The 27,221-nt window shown below is 45.2% G+C and overlaps 1 protein-coding gene across 12 annotated transcripts in view; it reads right to left on the reverse strand.

The window, feature by feature from the left end:
• The window catches only part of Paqr8 (progestin and adipoQ receptor family member 8), a 47,262-nt gene extending 22,707 nt beyond the window's left edge, over positions 1-24,555 (reverse strand). The window contains exons 1-5 of one of the 12 annotated variants that reach the window (XM_028868076.2): positions 24,411-24,555; positions 19,108-19,203; positions 6,686-6,755; positions 2,886-2,936; positions 2,374-2,460 (exon numbers count right to left, since the gene is read on the reverse strand). The gene's annotated coding sequence lies outside the window, so the exon portion shown is untranslated. Of the gene's footprint in view, positions 1-2,373; positions 2,461-2,510; positions 2,648-2,885; positions 2,937-6,685; positions 6,756-19,107; positions 19,204-24,410 lie in introns of all 12 variants that reach the window. The other 11 variants (XM_037200122.1, XM_028868075.2, XM_028868079.2 and 8 more) reach the window with 11 other exon arrangements.
• Between the last annotated feature and the right edge of the window lie 2,666 nt (positions 24,556-27,221).

Genomic DNA, 27,221 nt, shown 5'->3' on the forward strand with positions numbered 1-27,221 from the left:
TGTAGACAGTAAACAGGAGTTTGCCAAATCTTTGTATGTTGTACTTATTTCGGATTTTCTCTTGGTTGATCTCCCTGTCTGTTTGATAGACACAGTTGAAACCTTTTTCTCTCCCCAGCAACAGTTACTATGTACTGAATTAGGCTGTTGACCCCACCACTCTTTTCGATTGAAGACATTATGAAATTATGAATAGGCATCAACATGGAATATTATAAAAACATCATGAAATTACATACCCACAAATAATATAGCCTTTTGTACATTTTTAACCTTTATGCTATTTTCAACATTTTATAGCCTACTTTCTGTCATTTAATATGCTATTTTATTTTTCCCCACATTAATCATTTTGTAATCTCTGATTTATTTCCCCATATGACCATTTCTCATTGGCTAAATATACCATGATTCCTTTGATTCTATTTATTCCTCTTGTGGATAAATAGAGAGATTGTTTCTAGGTATTCATTTTGACAAACAAACCTGAGTGCTCATGTCTTTTTGGGTAGCTGCTCAAAGGGGGCTTCCTTTGTGGCATCTTTACCCAGGCTGATCTCTTTACCTGGAATGACTTTCTCTGTCTATGAATTTCATCATCTCTGCAGGTACTCTCAGCTGCTAGCTCACCATGTTCTCCAAAGCATTAAGTCACAGCAACACCTTTCTCCATCCTTCCTCAGCAAACAAGCAAACCATCTGCATTTCTGTTAGTCAGATGGAGCATTCAAACACAATCTTGTCCTGTACCGACCTGGATGTTTCTCTTACGTCCCCATCAAGCCATACTTCCTTAGAGATAAATATTGTGTTGCATGGGATTCCATTGCTTTTCCTCTCTAGTGAGAACACTGAGTAGACATCAATGAATGTCTGTAGAATTCACTTAGGCCTTTCTCTTTTTGCTACAAGTACTGCTTCCCCACTTAACGATACAGAATCATTAGAGTCAGGAGCTGCTGCATTTCCACGTGTTGTCATTTGAACCTGGGGGTAAGAAGCTTGGTTCTGTCACCAACACTGTATGCTGCTAGAAACCAGAGTCACTCGGAGTCTCTGGGCTCCATAACCAGGAGTAGGTGACTGTACACAGCTGGATGTGCAAAGAGATGAAGAAATACCCCTTTTCTTTTCTTTACTGTGAAAGCACCAGTGGTTTGAAAGAAAACGCTCCCCAAAGGGAGTGGCACTTTTAGGAGGTGTGGCTTTGTTGGAGGAGGTGTGGCCTTGTTAGAGGAAATGTGTCACTGTGGGGGTAGGGTTTGAGATCTCCTTTGCTCAAACTACACTCAATGTGGTAGACAGTTCATTTTCTGTTGCTTGTGTATCAAGATCTAGAACTCTCAGCTCCTTCTCTAGTACCATGTCTGCCTGAGTTCCACCATGTCTCGTCATGATGATAATGGACTAAACCTCTGAAACTGTAAGCCACCCTAATTAATTAAATGTTTTTTGCCGAGGTCATGGTGTCTCTTCTCGGCAACAGAAACCCTAACTAAGACAAGAAAACTGATGGAAAAGCACATACCAAGAATGTTATCAGAATTGTATCTGAGGATAGGGGTGTTGGTCAGTGTAAAGCATGCACAAGGTCTCAGGTTTGATCCCCTGTATAAGAAGGGGGAGGCTAGAAGGACAGGAAGGAAGGGAGGAAAGAAGGAAGGACAAGAATGAAGGAAGGTAGAGGGAGGAAGTGAGGGAAAAAGTAAGGAAGAAAGGGAGTAAGAAAGAAGGAAGGAAGGGAGATAGAGGAAGGAAGAGAGGAAGAAAAGAAAGAAGGAAAATATGGACAGAAGGAAGGGAGGAAGGAAGGAAGGAGAGAGAGAGGAAGAGAGGGAAGAATTTTGTTCATAAATTAAAGGAAATAACACATTAGGTAGATTGGTTACCAAACACTGGAGGGAGCAGAAGGCCATTTTCAAGGTTGGTGGTATATTTGTTTGTTTGTTTGTTTTTCAGGCAATCCATAATGATTGCTGCCGTGTAGAAAGGACCCAGCAGAAGAAGCTGTTACTACCCCCACCCCAGCCCTGCAGTGTAGTCTCAGAACCCTTGACTAGGGGACAGGACTGTGGGAGGGGCAGAGTCACTGGCCACCCATATGTGCTAATCGCCCTCTCATGTTCAGTAGTGTGTGTGTGTGTGTGTGTGTGTGTGTGTGTGTGTGTGTATGCACGTGCGCACACGCGTGCTGGGGCATCCTCCTGATTGCAGAGCAGAGATTCATGCTCAGCATCCACTTTTCCTATTACATCTAGAAAAGTGGCATAACAAAATGACACGTGGGAATCAGTTCAAACTCCAAACTACCAATTTCTTCCACATTTTATCATTAGGTGCGAAGTATTGGCTTAAACGATGATAAGTTGATACCTGTTTATTCTGGCCTCCTCAGTTCATAGTAAGACATGTCCAGGTCACAGACTTTTCTAGGCGGCTCAACATTCCATGCCATATGATCTATTCGGTAAAGAGTAACCGAAATAAGCATATCTGAGCTCCTTCCTTACTTGGGAGTTGACAAGAAGGTCAGCTGGAGCTTTGCAAATCCCAGGCTTATAAGGGGCTTAAAATTCATACTGGAAATGAATGTTTTCTCAGCTCCCAGGAAGCCAAGACTCCTCAGGCTAAATATTAACCTGCAAAGCTAAGATTTAAGAAAACAAGAGAAAAGAAAATCACACCTCTGGTTTTTGCTCCTAGGCTACAGTTTGACTTAAGAAAGGGTCACGTATAAGAACAAGCACCTATCATGACCGTAACCTGACCTTCGGTCTCAGGTGACTGTCTCATTAAAGCCAGGGCAGGTGCCACCCGAGCGTCTGGATTGTCTTTCTAATCAGGTTGAAATAAATCCACCCCCAGCTTCAACATCAGCTGCCTACCTGTGACACTGTTGGATCACTGTCTGGGCTTTGCCGTGGCACCCATGGGTCCTGGAAGATTTAGACACAGATTACTACGGCTGCCAGGAGATAAACAATTCCTTCCTGGCTGTGCTCAAAACTCCCGTTCTCAAGCAGCTACGCAGCAGCCACCTTCTGGATTTCAAGCTGTCTGATGCTCCACCTGGCACCCTGCTCCACTCCTTTGTTTCAGCTCGGATTTATTTCTTGTAGCTTCATGTATTACTTTCTTTCAACTACACAAAATGTATCACCTTAACCTCTTCTCTCCCCCACCTTCAATTACACAAAATGTATCACCTTAACCCCACCCCCACCCCCACCCCTCTCTCTCCTTCCGTACAGTCTCATTATTTCGTCCAGACTGGCCTCAAACTTGTCATCCTCCTGTACAAACTACTAAGCCTTAGGACCCACCTTCTCCCTTCTCGGGGTGCAGTTGAGCACATTCATGTTGCATAAACCCATCTGCGCAACTCTTTCTTGCCTGCAAGACGAAACCCCAATATCCACTGAACAATTCCCCGTTCCCCCTTCTCCCTGGGCCCTGGCACTCATTTTTGGCCTTATGGATTATTCCTGGAACATCATTCTCATGGAATCATAATCTTTTCGTAGCTGGCATGTCACTTGGCACAGCGTTCCCTAGTTTTGCCCATGTTTGTAGTGTGTTTCGACAGTTTTCTTCTTGGAGGGTCAACATTTCAATGTGTGCACATATCACCCTTTGTCTGTCTGTCTGCTCATCTGTCAGTAGACAGTCCCACCTTTTAGTTACTGTGAGCCATGTACACACGGATGTGGTGTACACATACCTCCTCAGTACCCTGCTCTCTGTCCTTTATTATTTTTTTAAAGAATTTTATTTATTTATTATGTATACAGTGATCTGGCTACATGTATGCCTACATGACAGAAGAGGGCACCAGATCTCATTACAGATGGTTGTGAGCCACCATGTGATTGCTGGGAATTGAACTCAGGACCTCTGGAAGAGCAGCCAGTGCTCTTAACCTCTGAGCCATCCCTCCAGTGCCCTCTCTATCCTTTAAAACATACACGCCCTGAAGTGCGATTTCTGGATCATAGTAATTTCATTTTTAATATTTTGAGAAGCCACCAATAAATACCATCCGCAATGCAGCTGCAACTTTTTTTGTCCCACCAGAATATTCCAATTTCTGCACATCCTCAATATGTTTATTTTCTGTTTTACTTTTTTTTAAAAAAAGTTATTCTATGTGTATCAGTTCATCCCCACCCCCATATGCAATGCCTGTGCAGGCCAGAACAGAGCATGAGATTCCCTGGATACCAGAGTTACAAATGATTGTGAGTGGCCATGTAGGCTCTAGGAATTGAATCTGAAGAGAAGCCCTGAGCACTCAGATTGACCACTGAGCAATCTCTCCAGCCCTATTTTCTATTTTTCTTAAATAGCAGCCATCTATATTATTTTTTGTTTGTTATATTTATTGTCTGTTCTTCCCAGTCTCTCTGCCGGCCCAGACTACAGGTTCCATCAGCAAAACGATCCATATCTGTTCTGTTCACTGTCCCATCCTTGCCTAGAACAGTATACAGTATACTGTATACTGTATACTGAGTATACAGTAAGTGCTCAGTGACTAGTCACTGTACAAATGAGTACAGAAAAGATGGGCCTGGTAGAGCAAGCCTGTAATCCAGCTTGTTCAGGAGTCTGAGGCAGGAGGATTGCAAGCTCCATTGTGAGCTCAAGTCTAACTGCACAACTTAGCAAACTGTGCCTCAAAATAAAAAGCAAGAAATTGGATGGAGAATGAGCCAAATGGGTAAGAGAAAGACATGGAAAAGTGGGCTATTCTTTTTCTGATTTGTATGCCTGATCTCATCATTGCTTTGCTCATGGCATGCTTAGGTTTATGTTTATCTATTACCTTTATCGATGACATTTAGGACTTTGGAAGGAAATTCTCTCTTTAATACATACTTGATGAATTTTGAATATATTCCATTATCCTAGTCGTTATTATTCATGAATCCGAAGCTCATGGAATTTGGAGTTGTGGGGAGCTCACAAGAAGCTTGCAGGAAAACCAAAGAGAGTCTGTGATACTTAGAACACTTAGCTATCATCCACTGCTGCCCACTTGGTATCTCTGCTGATAACCAAAGATATTTCAAACTGAACATTCCCCAAAGACAATCAAGCTTCCCTAACCTACTTCTGTCCCATGTTCCTTATTAATTAATTTACTTATTTATTTAGAGACGGAGTCTCAAGTAACTGAGGGCGCCTCAAAATTCCCACGCAGCTGTGAAGGTCTTGGACTTCTGATCCGTCTACCTCCACCTCCCACAGGCACACACTATCACATCTAGTTTTCCTGTACTCCTGCCAGAAACAGGGGATGCCTTTCCCCCTCTTCCTCACTCAGCACCTTTCTCTATCCACCTGCAAATAAATTATCCTTACGACTCACCTACCTTAAATACTCAGTCTACGCTAGGCACTGTTTTAGGTCCATTGCGTGCATGACCGCTTTCTTCCTTTTAACTAGGTGGACTAGAGTCTACTAATTTTTAGCTGTGATCCAGATAAGAGAACAAGTTAAGTCCCTTGTCCAAAGTCCCTCATGGAGGAGGGAGCAGAGCCAGGAATCATCTGGCTTCCGAGCTTGCTTAGGCTTCCATGCTGTTCGGATAGACATGCTTTCGGTTTCAACCTTTTTTTACTGGAAATCACTACAAATGTCTAAGACTACTTCCTTCAATTGATACGAGAACAGGATTCTAACAATTCAGACCTGTCTACATCCTCCATCTCTATGCAAACCTTGGCTAATGCAGGTGGCCATAGCCAGGGGCAGACGGAATCTACAGTCTTTGCTGGGATGTTGGGCTGAAACAGAAATCCTAGCAGCACTTGATTATCCTGCATTTTGATGTTTTTTTTTTTTTTTTTTTTTTTTTTTTTTGTTCAAGTAGAATATGTCAGTAAAATCTGAATTAAAGGCTGTACTAAACCAAATATACTGTAGTAGACACCTTCATTAATATCGAGGCACATCTATTACAAACACCAAATTTTCTTCTTTGGAGGATGTATTGATCTTGGAAGCAAAGGAGGCTGGGAGGCAGACAGCCCAAGCCCAGCTCCTGTCACATTAAATGAAGCATGTGCTTAAAAATGCTCCACAGCCCTGCTGGCTCCAGCAGTCCCATCTCGAAACTGAGAAGGATAATAAAGGCTCACAAATTGGGGGTTTCTGATATCTGCAGATATCAAGACCACCGCAGGGCTAGCAAGTTATCACTTCTCGGTTTCAAGCTTATTCTGTATATAATAACCCCATTACACCCGTTGGCCATCAGAGGAACATTCAGACGTGATACCTTTTAGTCAGCTGTCCTGGTTCGTGACTGTAATCCTAGCCCCCATCAGGCTAAGGCAGGAGGACAGACAGCAAGTTTAAAGCCAGCCTGAGCTCTGTAGTGCGATCCTGTCTCAAGCAAAGCAAAGCAAAACACAGCTAAACAAAGGTTCAGTTTAAATCTAAAAGGGCACACTATCCAGGCCCCAAGTTCCCTTTAGCAAACAAAGGAAACAGCACGGACCCAAGCTGTTTGGCAAGTGTGAACCGGGGCTAGGAACAGACCAGCACTCAGTGTTACCGGGAGATTCAAGGTCAACACTTGTGGCTTCATTTCCATCACCCGGCGGGCGGGTGGGCGGCGCTGCCTTTCACAAAGGCTTGTCCTATATTCTGAAGAGTTGTATTAATTCCCCAGCTCACCATTTCAGCCTCATGCAGAGTCCAGTTACTTTCAACACTCCCAAATGGTGTTTGGCCTTTTGCCTTCTTCCTTTAGATGACATCCAAAGAGACACCGAAAATAAAGAAAAAAAACCACAGCGAGCTTGAAGTGATTTCAGCTAAAGACTTTTAGCTAAGCATTACTACACAGACATTACCCTTAGTGGAGCAGGGAGTGTCCTCTAAATCCTACCTGGTTTTAAAAAAATCCCTTAAAATATTTGGCCAAAGGAGTGCTGTCTGACCTAGATGGGTTTTTGCCTTCTCCCTTCTCCATCCCCAGTACACAGTTGACACTTTTCAAATGACAAGGGATCTCTGTGGGTCCTTGCAGCCACAGCAGAGGATCCTCAAAGTGGCTGAGTTTGACTCTGCCTTGGAAAAAAAAAAAAAAAAAGCCAACAAAAGCAAACCACAGCAGCAACAGCAAATCTCCAGCATCCAGAAGACAGCCTGGCACGCTCTGTCCAGTCTTCCTAGGAACAGCCAGGCCTCGTGAGGCAGGGCCTACAAGCTCCCGCCTACATAGCTTATTGGCCGGAAATGCTTTCCAGTGAGCAGACATACCTACACCATTTCTATTGCCCAACGGGTGGCATGAACCAGGCGGACAGCAAACAGCTTCTGTCAAGGAAGTCTCGGATTCCTTCTTTTCTTTTCTCCCCGCCTCCCGACTTTGGTGTTTTGGAGACAGGGTTTCTCTGTGTAGCCTTGACTGTCCTGGAACTCAGAGATCTGTCTGCCTCTGCCTCCTCCAGAGTGCCGGGATCAGAGGTGGGTGCCACCACGGCCCAGCTAAATCCCGTTTTCTTCACACTTTACAGTTTCTTCAGAAGCGAAGAGAACTGTGCCAGCCCTGAAGGAGTTAGCAGTAACTGGGCACTAGATTTTTTTGTTTTCTCTTCTCATGAGACCCCAGTGGATCTAAATCCAGCCAGGTATAATGGCTCCGAAAGATTAGGGACTCCATCAGGACAGGCTGTGGGTTGGGGTTCCTGTTACCTCCCCTGAACTCTGTAGCAAGTATTCTCATTCTCCTCCTAAAAGAGGGGCTTTATTAAGGCGGGTGAGGTGGCACATGACTTCAGTTCCAGCCCTCAGGAAGCTGAAGCAGGATGGCCACGGGTTAAAGGTCAATCTAGGTTAAGTTATGAGAACCTCTGTCAAGAACAACCAGACAAGCAAACCAAACATCAAAACACAAGAAGAGAGACTATACTTGGTCTTACTGATTATTCAGCCAATCTACAGCCTCCTTGAAGGACCTACTGTGTGCAGAAAGGGAGAACTCAACCCCAAAACCGTCCAGGAAAAGTTAGCATTTAAAATATTCTCTTCAGGCAGAAGCGGTGGCACAGGCCTTTGATCCCAGCACTTGGGAGGGAGAGGCAGGCAGATCTCTGAGTTCTTGAAGCTAGTCTGGTCTAAAAGAGTGAGTTCCAGGATAGCCAGGGCTACACAGAGAAATTCTGCCTTGAAAAACCAAGTGGGGAGAAAACCTTCTCTTAACTGGATCTGAGGGTGCATGCCTTTAATCCCAGCGCTCCCTGTGAGTTTGAGGACAGCCTGGTCTACACAGTGAGGTCCAGGACAACCAGGACTACATAGAGAAGCCCTGTCTCAGCAAACAAACAAACAAACAAACAAACAAATAAAAATGGAAGTCCCTCTTGTCATCTGTCTTGCAGAGGTGTCTTGGCATCCTTGAGAGGTATCATTCCCCCATCCTTTGCGCACACTCTCAGAATCACTTCCCAAATGTTAGGGAAGGAACCCACAAAACCACAGGCCAAGGCTGGGGTAGCAAGTGGCACTCGGGTTTCCCTGTTCTTGCCATCCGCTATTGTTGGTAAGGGCTTCCTGGAGTGTCATACTGAGGGATGCCCCAGGCCTGGACTGCACCTGGGAAGGAAGGTATTGTGACTGAAATGTCTGCCATAGGCTCTTACGGAAGGCCAACCTCGGGGGCGGCGGGGGGGGGGGGGCATGGCATGGAGCCATGATGTCATGTCTGAGCCCACTGCAGAGCCATGATGTCATGCCTGAGCCCACTCTACTGGCAAGAGCCAAGTGACTTTTTCTCCGCTCTTTTGCCCATGAGACTTTTTCTTTAAATGTAGAAATCACATCAATAATGAAAAATTACTTAAAAGTATTTGCCACAACAAATGTTTGAAGGAAATACATTTCAGAGCTGGGGAAGACATTATAGTGGATACAGTTCTTGCCGAGAAGGTGAGAGGACCCTGTGAGGGGGAGGTTATGGGGGTGGGTAACTGGCCATCTAGTCTAGCCAATCAGTGAGGTTCTGGGTTTGATGAGAGACTCTGTCTAAAAATCTAAAGTGGTAAATGATAGAGGAAGACATCTGATTTCAAAGTCTGTCCTCCCTGCACATGCACACAGGGCACACTCACCCTCACATACATGTGCACACCCACATACACCACACACAGAGAGAAGAAAGAAATAAAACAGACAATACATGTTTCCTAGAAAAGACCTTGACTGAGGAATTAGCTGGCATATTTCACGAGGGACATGGGTAGAACTTGTTCTCAGCCTCATGAGTACCCTGACAAAGTACACCCTATGGTGCTCCACAGTGAGAGGAATAAGAAGGCATGGGAAGCCCTCCAGCAGTTATACAGCCTCCTTGAAGGGACTGGGCAGGTAAGAGGGCCAGAGAAGAAACCCAGATTCAAGACTAGGCAAATGCCAGTGATCTCAATGACAAAAGGAAGCAGAAAGTCAATGCTTTCATGGAGAGAATGGAGACTCTAGCTTCTTGGATTTGAGGCAGCCAAGTGCCTTGACCAATGGATAGATAGGATTTGCTTGCTTTCTGCTCTGGCCGTAACCATGTGATGGGCCAAGCAGATGCAATGTAAGGGAAGAATCATGGTGTTTTGTAGGTTTAGCCACTCTCTAGGTCCTTTCAGCATCCGGTTTGAATGCTTAGGAGGGGCCTGCTAGGTCAGGTCTCTGGAGGGGTAGAATTCGCCTCCCTGGATCTTCTTTGTTTTCTCAGCCAACTGGCTCCCAGGTGGGGAGAGATTTCTGGCAGTAGACACAGTACGCAGCAGGCAGGAGACCTCAGAAAGGGCCGGGGAGTGGGGGCAGCATGTGACACTGGAGACAAACACAATTAGCTGTGCCCCACACCAACTGAAAAGATGCAGTGGGAAGACTGACTCCCTCTGCCAAGAGAGAGAAGCAAAGGGAAACTCGTCTGAAAAGAAACTGAAAAGAAACCTTTTCGTTCCCTTGGTAGCGGCGGTCAAAGGCCGTCACATTTCCTGTGACGTCCCTTCTCAGTGTGGATTTCTCCAACACTTCAAACTATCACAATAAGAGTTGGACTGCTTCATCAATGCTCCTTACTGAATAGAATCCATTAATATTACAAGCTGGTCCTTGCTTGACTAGAGATGATACCGGAGCCTCTCAAAGCCGTCCTGTCCCTGTGTGCCAGTTCTCAGCAATGGCTGGGTGACTGAGTTCGTGGAAACCAACATGGAGATTTGTCTTTATGGAATTCAGTCACAGTCCCGAGAGTCTGCTCTTCTCAAGATCCAAACCTTTAGTGTGAGGACTAGCTACAGGAGTGGGGTCTGGAGGTGACTATATAGTATTTGGTAAGCAGGACAGGCTCTGGAGTTAGGCAGCATGTGCGTGGTCACTCCACCATTTACTTATGAACCGGGTGACCTGAGCAAGTCTATAAGGCTGCAGTCTCATTGTGTGTGAGACACAGATTATCATGGCATTCCATGGAGAGAGCTGTTGTGAAGGTGAAAGATTTATAACAACAAGTCTTTATCTTTTAAGTCACATTTTAGAAGATTGACAAGTGATATTTGGGGTGTACTTCAAAATAATCTGGAGGTAAGGTACATAAAAAACAAACCAACAAAAAAATCTTGGCAGGCCAGGTGTGGTGTCATATGCCTTTCATCCCAGCACTCAGGAGGCAGAGGCAGGTGGATTTCTGTGAGTTCAAGGCCAACTTGATATACAATAGTGAGTTTCAGGACAGTCAGAGATATGTAGAGAGATCCTGTCTTAAAAAACAAACAACAGCCAGGCAGTGATGGTGCATGCCTTCAATCCCAGCACTTGGGAGGGAGAGGCAGGTGGATCTCTGTGAGTTCGAGGTCAGCCTGGTCTATAGAGTGAGTCCCAGGACAGGCTCCAAAGCTACACAGAAAAACCCTGTCTTGAAAAAAATGAAAAAAACAAAACAAAAAAAAAAACAAACAAACAAAAAACAAAACAAACGCCGGGCGGTGGTGGCGCACGCCTTTAATCCCAGCACTCGGAGGCAGAGCCAGGCAGATCTCTGTGAGTTCGAGGCCAGCCTGGGCTACCAAGTGAGCTCCAGGAAAGGCGCAAAGCTACGCAGAGAAACCCTGTCTTGAAAAACCAAAAAAAAAAAAAAAAAAAAAAAAAAAAAAAAAAAAAAAAAAAAAAAAAAAAAAAAAAACAAACAAACAACAAAAAAACAACAGCAACCAAGAAGTGAAAAAAAAAAAGAAACTTGACTATAGTTATCCAAATTGGGTGAGGACATGGGGAGAGGGTTGCTACCATTCTGTCCCAAAATATTTACAGCACAAATTTAAGAAAGAGAATAGAATGCATTAAAACTCTTCAAACACAGCATACATGTACTCAATACATATAATCTGTTAGAGATCAGGGAGAATCTCAAAGGCATTTTTCACACTCACAGAGTCACCAGAAGTTGAGCCTGCCTCTGGACACCAGCACAAAGGGACATGAGTGGGTCCACTGCAAACCTTACTGTCACTCAAAGCCACCCATGACTGCCCAAGCTTTCTGTTGGGAAGTTTGCTGAATTAGCTGAATTCATTATTGACACACACAGTCACAAAGAGCTGCAGATTTGCAGTATCTTCAAACAGTTATCATCACCCCAACCCAAAGCCAACCTCTTCTAAACTTCATGGACTCATGCAGCTCTTCGATACACAAATTTGGGGGATTACAGGCATATGAAACAATGGAATAAAAAACGTTCACTGAAGACACCCTCTGAACCCTACCTTGTGCTGTGGACGGACTCAGGAAACCACTTACACTGATTCAGTCACCACCAGAAACTCTGAACTGTTAGGATTTCTTCAATAAGATGCTGAGCTGAACAGGAAGCCTGACCCTGAAGTAATTCTAGGTTGGATACTCAGGGGCCCTTAACTTAAAACTAAATCAGCGTTTTCAAACTCCATGTCCCATCATCATGAAGGAATTCACGGTACCAGCCTTGTTACAGACCAACTTTGCTCATTTGTAAACTGAGATGGCAGCTCGCTCCTCACGTTGCCACAGAGATTAGAGAAAATACAAAGAAAGTATATCACACAGAGCCGGAACATAGCAGTTACTCAGTACATGCTTCTACACTCTGCATTCATATAGGAATGGTTGTATTGTTATCTCCTTTGGAATTCAGTTAATCATTAAAGCCAGCGGTTCTCCAGGCATAAGACACATCACACAATTACAGACACTTCAGTGTTTTCTATTTCACGTGGCAAGATTTTTATACGGCTGTAATCTTCTACAGAGAGTTGATATGTGGATGACTATATTATTGTCACCGGGGCCTATTTGTCCTCTTTTATATGATCCCTACTTCTGTAAATGTATTGTGACAGTGTATTTCTTATACCAAAAGAAAAATCATAAGTTAAAAAAAGTACAGAGAAAAAAAAAAACATGGCCCAATTCAAACCTAGGAATCACTGTTGTTACTATTATAAAGTGCTGGCCAAAAGGCACAGAGTGTGTGTGTGTGTGTGTGTGTGTGTGTGTGTGTGTGTGTGTGTGTGTGTGTGTGTAAGAGAGAGAGAAAGAGTGAGGGGGAGAGAGGGGAGGAAAAAAGGAGAGAGATGGAGAAAGAGGGAGAGAGATGTACTATGTTTCTTAAATTATTTTATCCCTTACTGTGCCTAGTTTACTGCTGGGGATTATTCAGGGGTCAAAATCCCTGCAGATGAACTAAAATTTCTTGCCTGAACCCCATCTTTGCTGCCTGATGCCATTTATACCCCAACAACATAGATTTTTTTCTTCTGTTACCTCTGTGTCAAAGTGACTCCCCGACTTCAAAGATCTGAAACTATTCACATCCCAGGTGAAACAGAAAGTCACCAGTAAGGCTGAGCCTGGTGGCAGACGCTGTGATTCTAGCTACTCGGGAGGTTGAAAGCTGGGGGGAAGGAGGAGAGTTATAAAGAAATGGGGAGGAAGGCGAGGAGGAGGTCAGGAGTCCTGTAAATTGGGGGTGTGGAGGGGGGGTTGCAACCTGAGAAATAGCAGTGGCATTTCCTGAATCAACCAGAGCCTCTTGTGCAGAGACCTGATGAATCAAACCTCCCTGAAATGTCACCTGCCTGCATGGCATTTCATGCACTGGAGTTATTTCAGTATTAGCCCATGCAGAAAACGAATTCCCCCTTCACTGGCAACTCAAGAGAATAAATACTGTTAATGCCAGATTCTTGCTTAAGTGCAGGACTAGGAAAGCTGAGGTGGGGTTTTTGCGCTGAACTCATTTTGCAGAACATAAATTTTGTTATGTGGATATCCTTGCCTCCCGTTGCTGATTTCATGTTATCCTCTGCTTATAGTTCCCTCAATTTTCTTCTTGAACAAGTCTAAGAAAAAAATGAGCAGAAAGCTTTCCCCAGTAAAAGGTTTCATTTCACACAAAGCCATTGTCTGTGGGCTGAGTATGTCTATTTCCCTTCCATCTGCAATTGGTTTGAGTAAGCACAGTCTTCCTTCTGTTTCCAGATGACAGCCCTAGTGGATAGTGTCTTGGTCTAAAAAGAGCAGGTGCCACGGATGCGGCCAGCACACACTTTCCAGACATTGATGAAAAGCTGCAAATGCTCTCTTATTTGTGGATACAGAATCCATCTTCTTGCTCCTTCTCCTTTGAATCTTTGACAACATTAGCTGAGAAGGACAAATGTCACTGCCTCTGCTGTTAGCTGTGTCTCAAGATGCACAGAGAAGCTCCTTAAATCAGTAACCCTTGCACTGGTCTCCTTAACCTTCCTAAGGGCCTGGGAGACAGGGGTTAATTCAAGTCAGGAACGGGGTCAGCCTAGAGAGGGAGGTCTACCTTGGTCACTTAGGTTAGCTCTTCTTAAAATCTGGGTTATTGTTACACCTGTTGTACATTAAAATTTATCACCAATTATTAATTTATTCATTCAATGATTATTGCTCTGATATGGTATTGAATCCTCTTCACATAGAAAAACGGGGTTAGTCTGTGATAGTTCAATTTTTATTGTCAACTTGACCAGACTTCAGGATCTCCTATGAGAAAGATACATATCTCTGTGAATGCCTATGAGAGTGTTTCCACTCTCTCTGCTTCCTCACTGCAGATGTGATGTGACCAGCAGCCTCACAGTCGTGGTGGACCATAGCCTCAAACTGCGAACCTAAATCAACTCTTTCTTCCTTTTCAACTTTCCTAATTGTGTGGGAGCTGAAGGGAAGGTGCTTGTTTGTGTGTGCACGTGTGTGTGGGTGCCTACACCTGTGCGTGAGCTTGCAGAAACCCAGGAGTCAACATGGAGTTGACTCCATTGTACTCTTTGAGACAGGCCCTTTCACAGAACCTGGAGCTCAGCTTTAGCTAGACTGGCTGGTTAGCAAGCCCTCAGCGATCTGCGAGTCTCTACCCCTACCCCAGCATTGGAGTTACAGAGACACCCAGCTCTGTCTGGCTTTTACATGGATTCTGGGGATCTGAGCTCCTCAGGTCCCCATGTTTATGCAGCAAGCACTTGAGACCCTAGCCACCTCCCTGTCCCTCCTCCTTCCTTAGGCTGCCCTGACAGGTGTTTATCACACCATTGAGGGTAGTACCTAATGGATCCTGCTAAGCATGTAGATGTCCAGGAAGCTTATGAAGCTTCCCTAGGCATGAGGAAAAAAATATCTTCCTCCTTTACCCCCAAAGGCTTATCAACCTGATGATCCAACTCGGTTAACTTGTCACAGAGAGCAGTTTCTTCACCTTTGGGGAAGAGTCATTTTGAATATAACATGAGATAACATGAAGGTTTTTGTTTTGTTTGGGTTTTTTGAGACAGGAATTCTTTTTTTTTTTTTTTAAATTATTGCAAGAGAAACAACTTTATTTTTCAATGATTGATAAAGCTAGGCAGTACAGATAAAGCTTATTGTTAGAGTGTTTGACTAACAAATATAAAACTCTGAGTTCAACCATTAACACATACAATACATACAATACTTTTGACTGACATGCCTGAGTGACGAGCTTCCCTTCTTCTTACCCAAGCACTAATGTGCATTCATGTACAGACATATGAGGTGAGATGAAAATGGAAACTTGGGTGTTGAAAAGAGAACAATTTACTGTCTACACTCTCCAATTTATCAATTATTAGGGCTGAGACAGGAATTCTTTGTGTAGCCTTGACTGTCCTGGAACTCACTCTGTAGCCCTGGCTGGCCTCGAACTCACAGAGATCCACCTGCCTCTGCCTCCTGAGTACTGGGATTAAAGGCATGCGCCACCACTGCCTGGTGATAACATGAAGTTTAATTCATCCATTCTAAACTTCTGAGTAGGTAAATAGCTAGTGCCCTCCTGTTTCCTGGTCGTCTTAGTTCTGTGCCCAAACCATGAAATATGAAAGCTAAAAAAAGAAACTATTTGGGGCAGGGAGGAAGAGGGGAGTGGGGGGGGGTAGAAAAGACAGGGGGCACCAAGAAGAGTTTTCTCCACCTGACTCTGAGGACAGTGTGGTCTCTAAGTTATATCTAAACTGTAGCCTCCAGAGATGCGCAGACGCCATTTCTCTTCATCATTCCATCCACAATGTTTATTGTAGACCCTGGTGCTTGGCAAGCCCAAATATGATAGATGAATGAGTAGATGAATATGGTTCCTAGACCACTGGGAAGTCCATCAACAATCTCAGGGCAGGGCCAGCAAATGGCTCAGCCTGTAAACATGCGAATCTGATGACCAGAGTTTAATCCCTGGAATCCATAGAACAAGCCAGATGTGGTGGCCTGCATCTGTAACCTGAGCCATCCTAGAGTGACATGGTGAGCAGAAACAGGAGAAGTGCTTGGAAAGTCATGGGCCAGCTAGCCTAGAGTACAGGACATAGCTACCGTAACAAGAGAGATGCCCCAACGAGGTGAGGGTGAGAACTGACTTCCCCATGCATACATGGCGCTTACACACTTACACAGCAGGCCGGCCTGGTCTGCAGGGTGAGTTCCAGGACAGCCAGGGCTACACAGAGAAACACTGCCTCAGGGGGAAAAAGGGTACAAATATGTGGCAGGCAGTCCTGCCATTTACTATTATTGTTATTATTATTATTATTATTATTATTATTATTATTATTTTGCTATTTTCTCATTATCATTTTGACAAATTTATTATGATCGCCATACTTAAGTTGGAAAAAAAAAAAACTAGAAGTCAGTGAGAGGACTCAGAGAGTAAAAGCGCTTTCCAGAAAACCCTCTCCACCACACGGGACGACCAGAGTTCAAAACCCTAGACAGACACAATGGAAGGAGAACCAACTCCCACAAATCATTATCTGACTGCCATACATGTGTCATGGCATGCATGCACCCCCTAAGTAAATGGTGCAGTGGCATGCATGTACCCCCTAAGTTAATGGTGCAGTGGCATGCAAGTACCCCCTAAGTAAATGGTGCAATAGCATGCATGTACCCACTAAGTTAATGGTGCAATGGCATGCATGCACCCCCTAAGTAAATGGTGCAGTGGCATGCGTGTACCCCTAAGTAAATGGTGCAGTGGCATGCAAGTACCCCCTAAGTAAATGGTGCAGTGGCATGCAAGTACCCCCTAAGTAAATGGTGCAGTGGCATGCATGTACCCCCTAAGTAAATGGTGCAGTAGCGTGCATGTACCCCCAGAAATGTCAAACAAGGTGAAGGAATCAGAACTAGCTAAGTTTGTAAGGCTCTGAAGGAATGTTTCCCTGACTGCAAGCTTGCCTACACCTGTCACTAAAACAAGTTTTTATTTGTACCCCCCCTCCCTCTCCCTCTCCCTCTCCCACCCAGTCCCTGGGTGTGTGTATGTGGTCATGTGGGGTATGTGTGTATATGCATGCCAGTGTACATGTGAAGGCCAGAGTTCACACCAAGTATCTTTCCTTGTTTCTTGAGACAGGATCTCTCCATCAGAACTGGGAGCTCAGTGATTGGCTAAGCTGGCTAGCCAGTGAGCTCCAGGGATCCACACAGCTCCATGATTCTCCCTCAACCCCCGCCCCCCTCCAGCCTCAGTCCTGGGCTAACAGATGCCGCTGCCCTCATCTTTTTACATGGGTTCTGGGGAGCGACACAAGTCTTCCTTACTTCCCAGCGGGTACCCCAGCAGCAGATCTATCATCTCCCTAGCCTTGTGTTTTCTATTTTGTTTTCCTCTTTTTTCTTCTTTTTTGATGTTTCTGTTTTTGTTGTTTTTTTGAGGCAAGATCTCATTGGGTGGCCCAGCATAACAATCTTCTGGCTTCAGCTTTCCAAGGGTTGAGATCATAGGCATGAGCCGGCCACAACTCAACCTCCCCCCCCCCTTTTTTTTTATTATGCAGGTTATTAATCTAAGAAGGTAGTGACCCTTGACTTGCAGAATCATCTGAGAAGCAGTTTAAATATTGGATACCTAGGCCCTACCCTGAGTTCCTCAAAAGGTGGTTTGCGGTGGGGCTCGGGCACCCCAGGCAAGTCTATTGTGTGGCAGGAACAGAGCCACAGGCCCAGCGGTTTCTAGCTTTCAGCTAAGAAACCACTCTTGTTTACATCCTCCTCTACAAAGCACTGTGCCTGCCCTGGAATGCGCCCTACTCCCACGCCGGGGGAGATGTGCTAGTTAGTTACTCACTCAAGTGACGCCAAATTGAATAGAAGAAAACAGCAACAAATAGAAATCAAAGCAGTGCTTTCCTGTCCTATACGGCAGGCCAGGCCGCACAAGGCCCAAAATGAATAGCTAGGGACTTCTACAAGAATTCCTTGCAAGGTCGAAGGGTCTGGGGAAAAATGAAGGTACACTGGTAGACCTTGCCTGCTCACATAGCAGAAGCCCGAACCCTGAAGAAGAAGAGGAGATGATGATGATGATGATGATAATGATGATGATGATGATGACCAGGCCAGGTAAAGCTAGCTGGCAAAGGGAAGCCCTTCTCCTCATGCCATCTTTCAATTTCACAAGAGAAGTCTGGGGACTGTCCTTTATGACCTGCAGACTACACTCACCTGTCTGGCCAAGCTGACTGCAGGAGGAACCGCTCATCCATGCCTGCCCTACTTTTGGGCACATGAGTGGATCAAGAAACATGGATTCTTACTGTACACAGGTTAAAGGCCCAACTCCATGTCTCTTGAAGAACAGTCCAAGGATTTTTTACTCAGATCTACTGATAAGTCATACTTAAAGTGATGGTTTATTGGTTCCTGCTGTGTCCTACGTGTTTCATATAGACGATTTCATTTAGTTCTATATTATCTCTTGATTATCTGCAATGTATCTACATTATCTGAATATCTGTGTAGATAGTCACATCAAGTGACACTCACCCAGGATGGTGCAGTGGATACCTACCCGGTGAATCTTGAATGCTAGTGCAGGCTGCTTTCTGACACCGGATCTGGGGGTTCTGGTATTATTGACATTTTAGACTGACGTTTAGACAGTTTTATGTTGGGATGGACTGTCCTGTGCTCTGTAGGATGCCTAGTAGAATCTCTGGCCTCCCTTCACCACAGTCCAGCAAAAACCCTCCCTATAGTCCAAATAATCAAAATTGTTTATAGACTGGCCAAGTCTCCAGAGTCAGACAAGGTCAACCTTCCTTCTTTTTAGTGGCCGCCACTCTAGGTTGGGATGTGCTATATACTGTTTTCCTGGTATAATTTCACAGGCCATTTCTCAGAAGAGGAACTGCCAGAACAAAACAACAAAACCCACAGCATCCCACAATTCTCCAGAGGAGCATGATATTTTAATAACGCAACCCCATTCTACAGTTATGTATCATTACGTGACTCAGTAAGTTTTTTTAGACAGGGTCTCCCTGTGTAGCACAGGGTGATCTAGACTTCAAAATTCTCCTGTCTCTATCTCCTGAGTGTTAGGATTATTGGTGCCCACCACTGTGCCTGACCCCTGGGTGCTTTTGTATCATCTCCCTTCATGGCAGCTAAGCCTGTAGTGAGAGCTAATCCTCAAAGAGCTAAACCACCTCAAAGAAACGGAGGCAGGAGAACTGTGATGGCCTTTCTTCATTCTTAACTTGATTGGTTTTGGAATCACCTAGGAGACATACCTGGACATGTCCTTGCTTGCCCACAGAGGTTTAACCGAGGAGAGAAGATCCACCCTGACTATGGGGTCATGACATCCCATACACTGGGGTTCCAGACTGAATAAAAAGGAAAATAGGAGAAAGTGAACTAAGTAAGCAACAGCATTCATCTCCCTCGGCTTCCTCACCACAGAGCTCGTGGCTCTCGCCACCATACTAACTACCATGGGGAACTGGTCTCCCAAACTGTGAGCCAAATAAAACCTTCCTTAATTTGCTTTTATTAGTTATTTTGCCTCAGCCCTGAGAGAAGTAGCCGATACAGGAACACTCTGTGAAAGTCATATTAATCCTTGGCACCGCAAGTAATTAACGGAAGGCTTTTGCTAGCACATAGTTCCAAGACAGTATATAGCACAAATGTGAGCTCTAGAGAGGCCAAGTCCACATCTAATGGCTCTCTACATTCCTGGCCTCCAATTTAAGAGCTCTCGTAAAACACTATTTCATGAACTATGACGTTTTGTAGCAACTCTGATCATTTGATTAAAACTATTGTATAATAATCTTCCTGGTTTGTATCTGAATAGTAAAATCCACAGAAAAACTTAATGTCAATATTTACAAAACAGCTGAGAATTGAATGACGAGCCGTTCTTCCTTGTCCTTAAAAAAAAAAAAGCAGGGTGAACTAAAATTTTAATAAAACGGAATGTTCATCAAAATCAGCCCTCTCAGAGCTGGGGACATAGCTCAGTTGGTCGAACCCTTGCACAGCATTCATAAGGACCCAGTCACAATCCCCAGTGCCACAGACACCAGGCACAGTGGTAGCAGGTACCTGGAACCCCAGTACTCATAATGGAAAAGGGAGGATCAGAACTTCAGTCACTTCTAACTAGACAGTGAGTGCTTGGCTAGTCATTTCAAAATCTGTCATGTGAACAGTATTTCACTGGAAGGAAGGGAGGGAGGGAGAGAAGAAGGGAAGGGGGGAAGGGAGGTAAAAGGAAGGGCATTTTTTATTGCCTGGGGCAGGAGGAAAGGGCCACAGGGGAAACTTTTGAATCACTTCTTCCTTTACATTTTCACTACCATGTCAAGCTTTAATATACAACCATAAAAGGAATGTTCACATAAAAAACATCTAAATTAAAAGTAAAGTAACTGTGGTGGCTTTTAAAGCCACGATTTAAAATTGAATAACAAAAAACAAAAATCTAAGATGTTAGAAAGATAAAAATAAAACTTTCTCATTCATGTATGAAGTTACAAAGCTTAGCTAAAAGACTGTCATTGGTTAGACAATTATAAATTTCACATGAAGTCAAAAGATTTTTAAATCTACTAGTAAACGATTTGACTATTAAAAATTGCCAGACTCCACTCAGTACTTATCCAGTTAAGCACAAGTCACAATTAATCTTCCTCCCAAACCCATGGGGTCCACACCTATTATTAGTCCCATTTTAAAACAGATGTCACTTGAAATGGAAATTAGTATCCATATGGCAGGAACTGAGGTTCAGAGGGGTGACACAACATGTCTGTCATCCGAGACCACACCTAGACCAGAGTCAAGTCACCGTGCTGGGGACTTTCTTGCTACGTAACCTGAAAAGAAAATGGAGGATTTAGGGAAATCCAAGAAGAAAGAGGGCCTATGTTCTGGTTCTGTCGGCTTCTTGCACCATGTGCCCCGGAATCCTCATGCTAAATGCATTTTCAGAAGTTATTCTCTTCCATTTGCCTGTGTATAAAGTTAAAAATACAACTCAAAACTCAAGAACTGGGCATAAGTATATGTAAGCATGGCTTCCTGGGTACCTTTTGTTTGTGTGTGTGTGTGTGTGTGTGTGTGTGTGTGTGTGAGAGAGAGAGAGAGAGAGAGAGAGAGAGAGAGAGAGAGAGAGAGAGAGAGAGAAAACTAGTCTCTTATTTTGCTGCTTGTAAAAATCTGCAGCAATACAAACTGCCCAGCAAAGAATATCAAGGTGAAATTTATTCTCGCACGACCTAATACATTGTAAGGTATACTAATTAAGTGATATTTCTAAGTTATTTTTCCAATATATACTAGAGTATAAACACCCAAATGAAGGTGGTACTTCTATTAATTCGTATCTTAAATTTGTTTTTAGATGGTCTCACTATGTATTTGGCTTGAACTTGCTATACCGATCAGGCTGCCCCCAAACTGACAGAGACCCACCTGCTTCTGCTTCCCTGGTGATGAGATTAAAGGCATGTGCCACTTCACCGGGCTGATTTGGACCTAAAATGTCTCCCAGTGGCTTCTGTCTAGAAGGTTTGAACTGTAGTATTGGCAAGTGGTGGAGGAAAGGATAGTGTGTGTGTGGGGAGGTGTGCCCTGGTCTTCTTCTCCGTCTCTAATTACCTGCACCATGAGCTGAGAGCTTGGCTAGGCTGTGCACTCCCAGCCCCGCATCTCTGCCCTTCCAATAAACCCAAATGAACTAAGCCCAGCAGACAGCAACCTCTCAACCTTTCCCGGGGCGTTGCTTCTTGCTTCTAAGTTGATTATCTCAGGTGGTCCGCTGCTGTCATTCATCTGACACAACCTTGAGTCGTGTCGTGGTAGGCTTTCTGGAAGCCCCCCTTTGAGCTGCTAAGCCTGCGAGCGAATCGTCACTATTTTCGTATTTCGTTTTACAGCCCCAGTTTTCCAGAAGCCCAGGTTGGCCTCATTCTGCCTTTGACTCTGCCGACGGCGGCAGGTTTGCGGGCGCTGGGGCAATCAGCAAATGTGCTGCAGGATGCTCCAAAGCAGGCGCTCCGGGACTATTCTCAGAAATGACAGCATCACTCGATTTAGTACCCAGCTTGCCAAGGGAACACTGTTGAAGGGGAGAAATATTCATTTGAATGTACGAATACAGACATATTTATTTTAATACTTGGATAAAGAATTGAGATATCAGCTGGCTTTATATTGAAGTGAATAAATATACTGCTGCAATAACGATATTTCAGATTTTGGGTGCAAGGGTGAGGCCATCCAATAAGCTCTATGTATGTGCTTTGCGCAGCAAAGCAAGTCCTGATACGATGTTTTGAAACGAAAGCACGCTTTTCCTGTTAGTTTGCATAGTTATTGAAGATTTCCCTTTCTTGAAGGAAAAAAAGAAACTTGAAACAAACAAAAATAAAATTAAAAAGCACACCAACAAAACAAAAACCCAGACTGGGATAGCTGTGGTGGAGCCTGCCTTTAATCCAAGCACTAGGGAGGCAGAGGCAGGTGGATTTCTGTAAGTTCAAAGCCAGCCTGATCTACATAGTGAATTCCAGGCCAGCCAGGGATACACAGATGACCCTGTCTCAAAACAAACAAAAAAATCTGATACACTAAATGTTAGCTCCCCAAATAGCACTTAGAGATTGGGGCTTCAGCTTAGGGTAGAGTACTTACTTATCATGTGCTAGGCCCCATGCTTAATATCCAGCACTGCAAATAAAATATTTCTTGTAATGCACACATTTGTAATTCCAATAGTTGGCAAATAGAGACAGAAGGATTAGCTATATTTGAGCCCAACCTGGGCTCCATGAGTCCTTGTCCTCCCAAAAAAGTTAAAAACAAATAACCAACCAAACAAACAAACAAACAAAAACAGCCCTTGGATTTCTTAGGGAGCAGGCATCTCAATGTGTGCCAGAGGATGGCCCTGTACTCATAGCCTAGAAGGAAAGATATTCTTTCCCAAACACAAATGCCTTCCAGTGGCAAAGAAATCACAGGGTCGCTATGAATCAGTTGTTATTCCTAAATAAACTACCCACGACAAATAATCAGCAATGTAAGGTAGGTCAACAAGATGCTCAACATTACTTTAAATGAAATGACTTGCACACGCAAGATAAACAAAGGAAAACAGACAATGCCTAGGTCATGTTTTCAGATATGCCTTAGACACGTATCCTCTGAGATGCCAGGGATGGAGCAGTTCAGAGCATAGGAAGAGACCACCAATAACTTCAACAGGGCAGTTGTAGATAGTGCCTTCCACAAGGGTAACTTCTTAACCACAGGAAAAGAAACCCGCGCCAATACAAACACCGACTACACAACAGTAAAACACTGAAGTTCGCCTGTGGGATGCAATGTGCTTGTCCACCCCCCTCGCCCTCCATATTTTCTCAGAAGCTGCCTTTGACACACACCTACATTACATGAGTTCTGCCCAAAGCACACAAGGTTGATATCCCTTATGTATTTGAAATCTCACTCTGTGACTATTCCTTTTGCCCAAGTCTCGTCTTATCACATGCTCAAGCAAAGCATTTCTAACCCAGGTCAGAAATATGAGGTGTCACTTAAGCAAGACAAAGTGCTCCCCAGGACCAGGGGTCTCTCTTTTATCACTGGGTACCTACAACTGCTCAGGAAGTTGAGACATTTGGCTGCCTCCAGGTCCTGGCAACTAACTGGTCATCCTTCCATTAGGTTCCCAATATTCCTGGGCTCGCTGAGCGCTGCGTCCCCAGTCCCCATTTGTCCTGTCTAGGGCTTCCCAATCTGCTGCCAAGGGGATACCCTCTTGAGATGTCCGCGACTATCTCCCGTGAAAAGACGACATTCCCAGCACTGCCCCGCTGGCCACCTCTGCCCTTTCGTACTCTCTGGTCCCTCAGTTCACCATAGCCCCTAAATCAGCAGCCCATGGTTTTCAGCACTACTGAGCTCCGTGTAGCATCTCCTCGGAGTACCCTGCTCCATTCTCCTCAAGGAGGAGCTCACGCCTCGCTCACCTTACTCTTTCCGGGGTTCCCCTCCCTCGGGAACCCCCTTCCTCCCCGTTCTTCCTCTACTAGGCATTCCCCTCCCGGGGCTCCGTTCCTCTCTGCCCTGTGGAGGGCGCCCCAAGAATGCGCACAGGACTCCCCTCCTCTGGATTGTGTCTCTCCTGCTCTCCGGGCTCATACACCCACAATTCACAATCGTGACATCTACCCCAAACCCCAGCTCCCTCAGGCTCCCATCCCCAATCTCCTCACTAGCCAGTCCGGATTCCCAAGCCCCAGCCCTTCAGGGGTCTGCAGCTTCCCAACTCCATGGTCTGGACTGTCTGTCCTGCATTCTAAAAACCAGTATTGAAACTCCAACATCGGGTCCCAGCCCCGGCCCCTGGGGTCGGGGCACCTGTCAATGCGGTTCTACATCTTCTCTGCAGAGTCGGGTCAGGCGCTCCCCGACGTCTCGATCCTGACATCCCCGCCTCCCGAGCTCCGGCAGAGGCTCCCCAGCATCACAGTGGAGACTTGCATTCTGCCCTGTCCCCAGCCGCCGTGACGGGACTCACCAACACCAGGCGCGGCCGAGCTCCGGCAGTCCAGCTCCGGCAGCCCAGCCCAGCCCCGCCAGCCACACTCCCGCCTCGGGATCCCGGAGAGCTCCCTCCGAGCGGCCGCGACCGCGGAGGGCTCTGCACCCGAGAGCACCGAGGAGGAGGGGACAACCCGGGCGGCGACGCCCAGCTCCGCCCCTTCCCGGCCCAGGGGAGGGCTGCATAGCCGGGTGCACACCCCGCTGCCACAGCCACGGCAGCCGAGGAAGTTGACTGACGCCGCTTCCTTCCACCCACCTTCAGACCCTCGCGCCCCCCTTTCACTGCAACTCCCCCGGGGGCTTGAGGCAGCAAGGGATGCGGCATGCACTCTGTGTTCTCCCTCAAAACCGTTTTCTAAGTCCCTCGGGAGGGGGAATAACAAACTTCATCTGCCATTTCAGGAGCTGATCCCAACCCCGGCCTTCTTTTCTCTCACTGCCCTGGGGTGAATGTTTGCGGTAAGGCCCAAGAAATCACACAGTGCACCCCAGGAAGGCCCTGCAGACACACTTTCACACCCCCGTGCAAGACTCATACTTCTGCTGTGATTGCATCACACAGGTCACTCGGCTGTGCCAGGCAGACCCGTGTGACCTCCATCCAGTAAGTCCTGCCCACAGTGGCCGGAGTTGTTCTTCACCCACAATGCACTCTGTATTTATCGTGGTTTTTTTTTTTTTCTAATCCATTTAGGAAGCAGGACCATCAGTTAACAAATCGAATTGGTTTTGCTGCTCAATAGCTGTCTGCATTATCAGGAAGAAAGGGGGTGGGAGAGTCAGATCCCGGGAAGGTGGTCTGTATCGGTTTTCCTGTAAGAGGTCCATCTTCGCTGTTGTTCCGAGACAGCTCCACCGGTTTGTGGACTACTGAGCTTGGGCTTTTTTCCTTTAAACCCACCCTGTCGCAGCGAAGCATCTAACAATATTTTACCCATTCCCAACATTTAAAAAAAAAATCTGTTATTTGGTGAATCTTTAGCAAAACATTCAGAAGCAAAGCGAACCGTTTATACAGTGGGATTATTTCCATTCCGTAAATGAAGATGTTTGGATTCCGGGCTGTTGTGCGGCAGGTTGAAACAGATTCAGACCCTGCAAGAGTCCAGGGGCCTGGCTCAGTTTCGCTGCTTTCCCCCACAGGACAGTGGCCCAGCAGGCAAAGGCATGGGTGCAAAAGCTCCGGGGAGGGCCCTGTGCAGCTTTGCTACCTTCATTTCTGCCTCACCCCAGAGATGTCCAGGCTGCTCCTGCATCCTGGAAAGCCACGGCCTCCCACATTACCAGGCGTTCATTATTTTAGCCAGGGTACTCAGCTGTACAGCAATGCTAAGAGGAAGGGACCACACACACACACACCACACACACACACACACACACACACACACACATACACACACACACACACACTTTCTACTCAGCTCTAATCTAGAATCAAAATTTTTAAAAGTTTCCAAATCTGAGGGTCTACCCACAGGTTCAGTTGAGCTAATGTGAGCTGGTGCAAGAGCTGAAAAAAGCCCGAGATGTGTATCTTGGTCTGTTCTTGCAATACCCTCCACCTCTGGGAGTGCTGCTTTATCTCAAATGTAAAGTCTCACAAGGATGCTAGTTCCTATGACCCACAGCATCTTAAACCTTGGTTGCAGTCCTGTGCTAGGGAGGGCTGCAAAACCCCGGACAGCAGTGGAAGTTTCTGCTTATGCAACAGCGGGAAGATGCTTCAAAATCAAATGCCTAAAAAAGCCGAGGTCTCGCTGGTGGCCTCTGGTGTGTGCCGCTTCACAGCAGCCTCAGTTCTTTACACACATGTGCACGCTGCACGGTGCACGGTGCACGCCATCACCACATGCAACCCCGACCAGTATTGCCTGAAATGCCTCTGCTCAGAGTCTTACATTAAGAATTGCAGCGGTTTTTTGTTTGTTTGTTTGTTTGTTCATTTGTTTTTTTACCGTACACAAGGTTTTCTGGTCTTCCCAAACACTGATAGTTCAATTACTGAAAACAAAGACTTTCAGATTTCTCTGCTGTCATTCCTTAGCGTCAGATTAGCATGTCGGTGGATTAGAGGTGTGTTAGAGGACTTAATTTCAGCAACTGTGCCTTACATGGCTGACTTAAATTTCACTTAAGGTCTGTTAAATGAACTTTGGTTAAAGGTTAAGACAGAATTTCCAACAATTTCTGAGATGTCCTTAAATATACTTCTACCACTTGGTGTTCTGTGTTCATGGGAAGATGTGTTCCCAGCAAATGATCATAAAATCAACATGTGGATCAACGCTGAAAAAGACTGAAGATGTTCTACATCTCTGAGTCTCAAATATTCAGCCAGCTTAACTCACTGTATAAAGAGACAAGCACATCCATCTCATTAGTATGCAAAGTTTCTTTTGTCTTTAATAAACGGTAAAATCATATGTATACTATAGAAAATAAAAAATCTTTGGATCCTCTGCTACAGGGACATTCAGGATGCTCTTTGGTATATGGAAAGTCACAGCCCAGTCTGTGTCTCTGCGTGTAGTATTTCCACCAGGCAAGAACATTCTCATTTGAGATTTTTCTAAGATCTGGAAGTGTGTGCGATCTCCACTGGCTGTGTTCAGAAGACCAAACTGCTAAACCAGTCTGCATTCTATCAGACACTATTTTTCTTTCAGATTGTCCTTAAAAACCACAGTAGGAGCAACATGACAAAAGAGTCAATTTGCAAGTGTAGGAACTATTTGTCCCCAAAGTCTGACAAAATCATGTGACCTGTAAACAAACCAAACTGGCA

Source organism: Peromyscus leucopus, chromosome 16_21 (genome assembly GCF_004664715.2).
Source record: "Peromyscus leucopus breed LL Stock chromosome 16_21, UCI_PerLeu_2.1, whole genome shotgun sequence".
In the NCBI taxonomy this organism is placed as follows: domain Eukaryota; kingdom Metazoa; phylum Chordata; class Mammalia; order Rodentia; family Cricetidae; genus Peromyscus; species Peromyscus leucopus.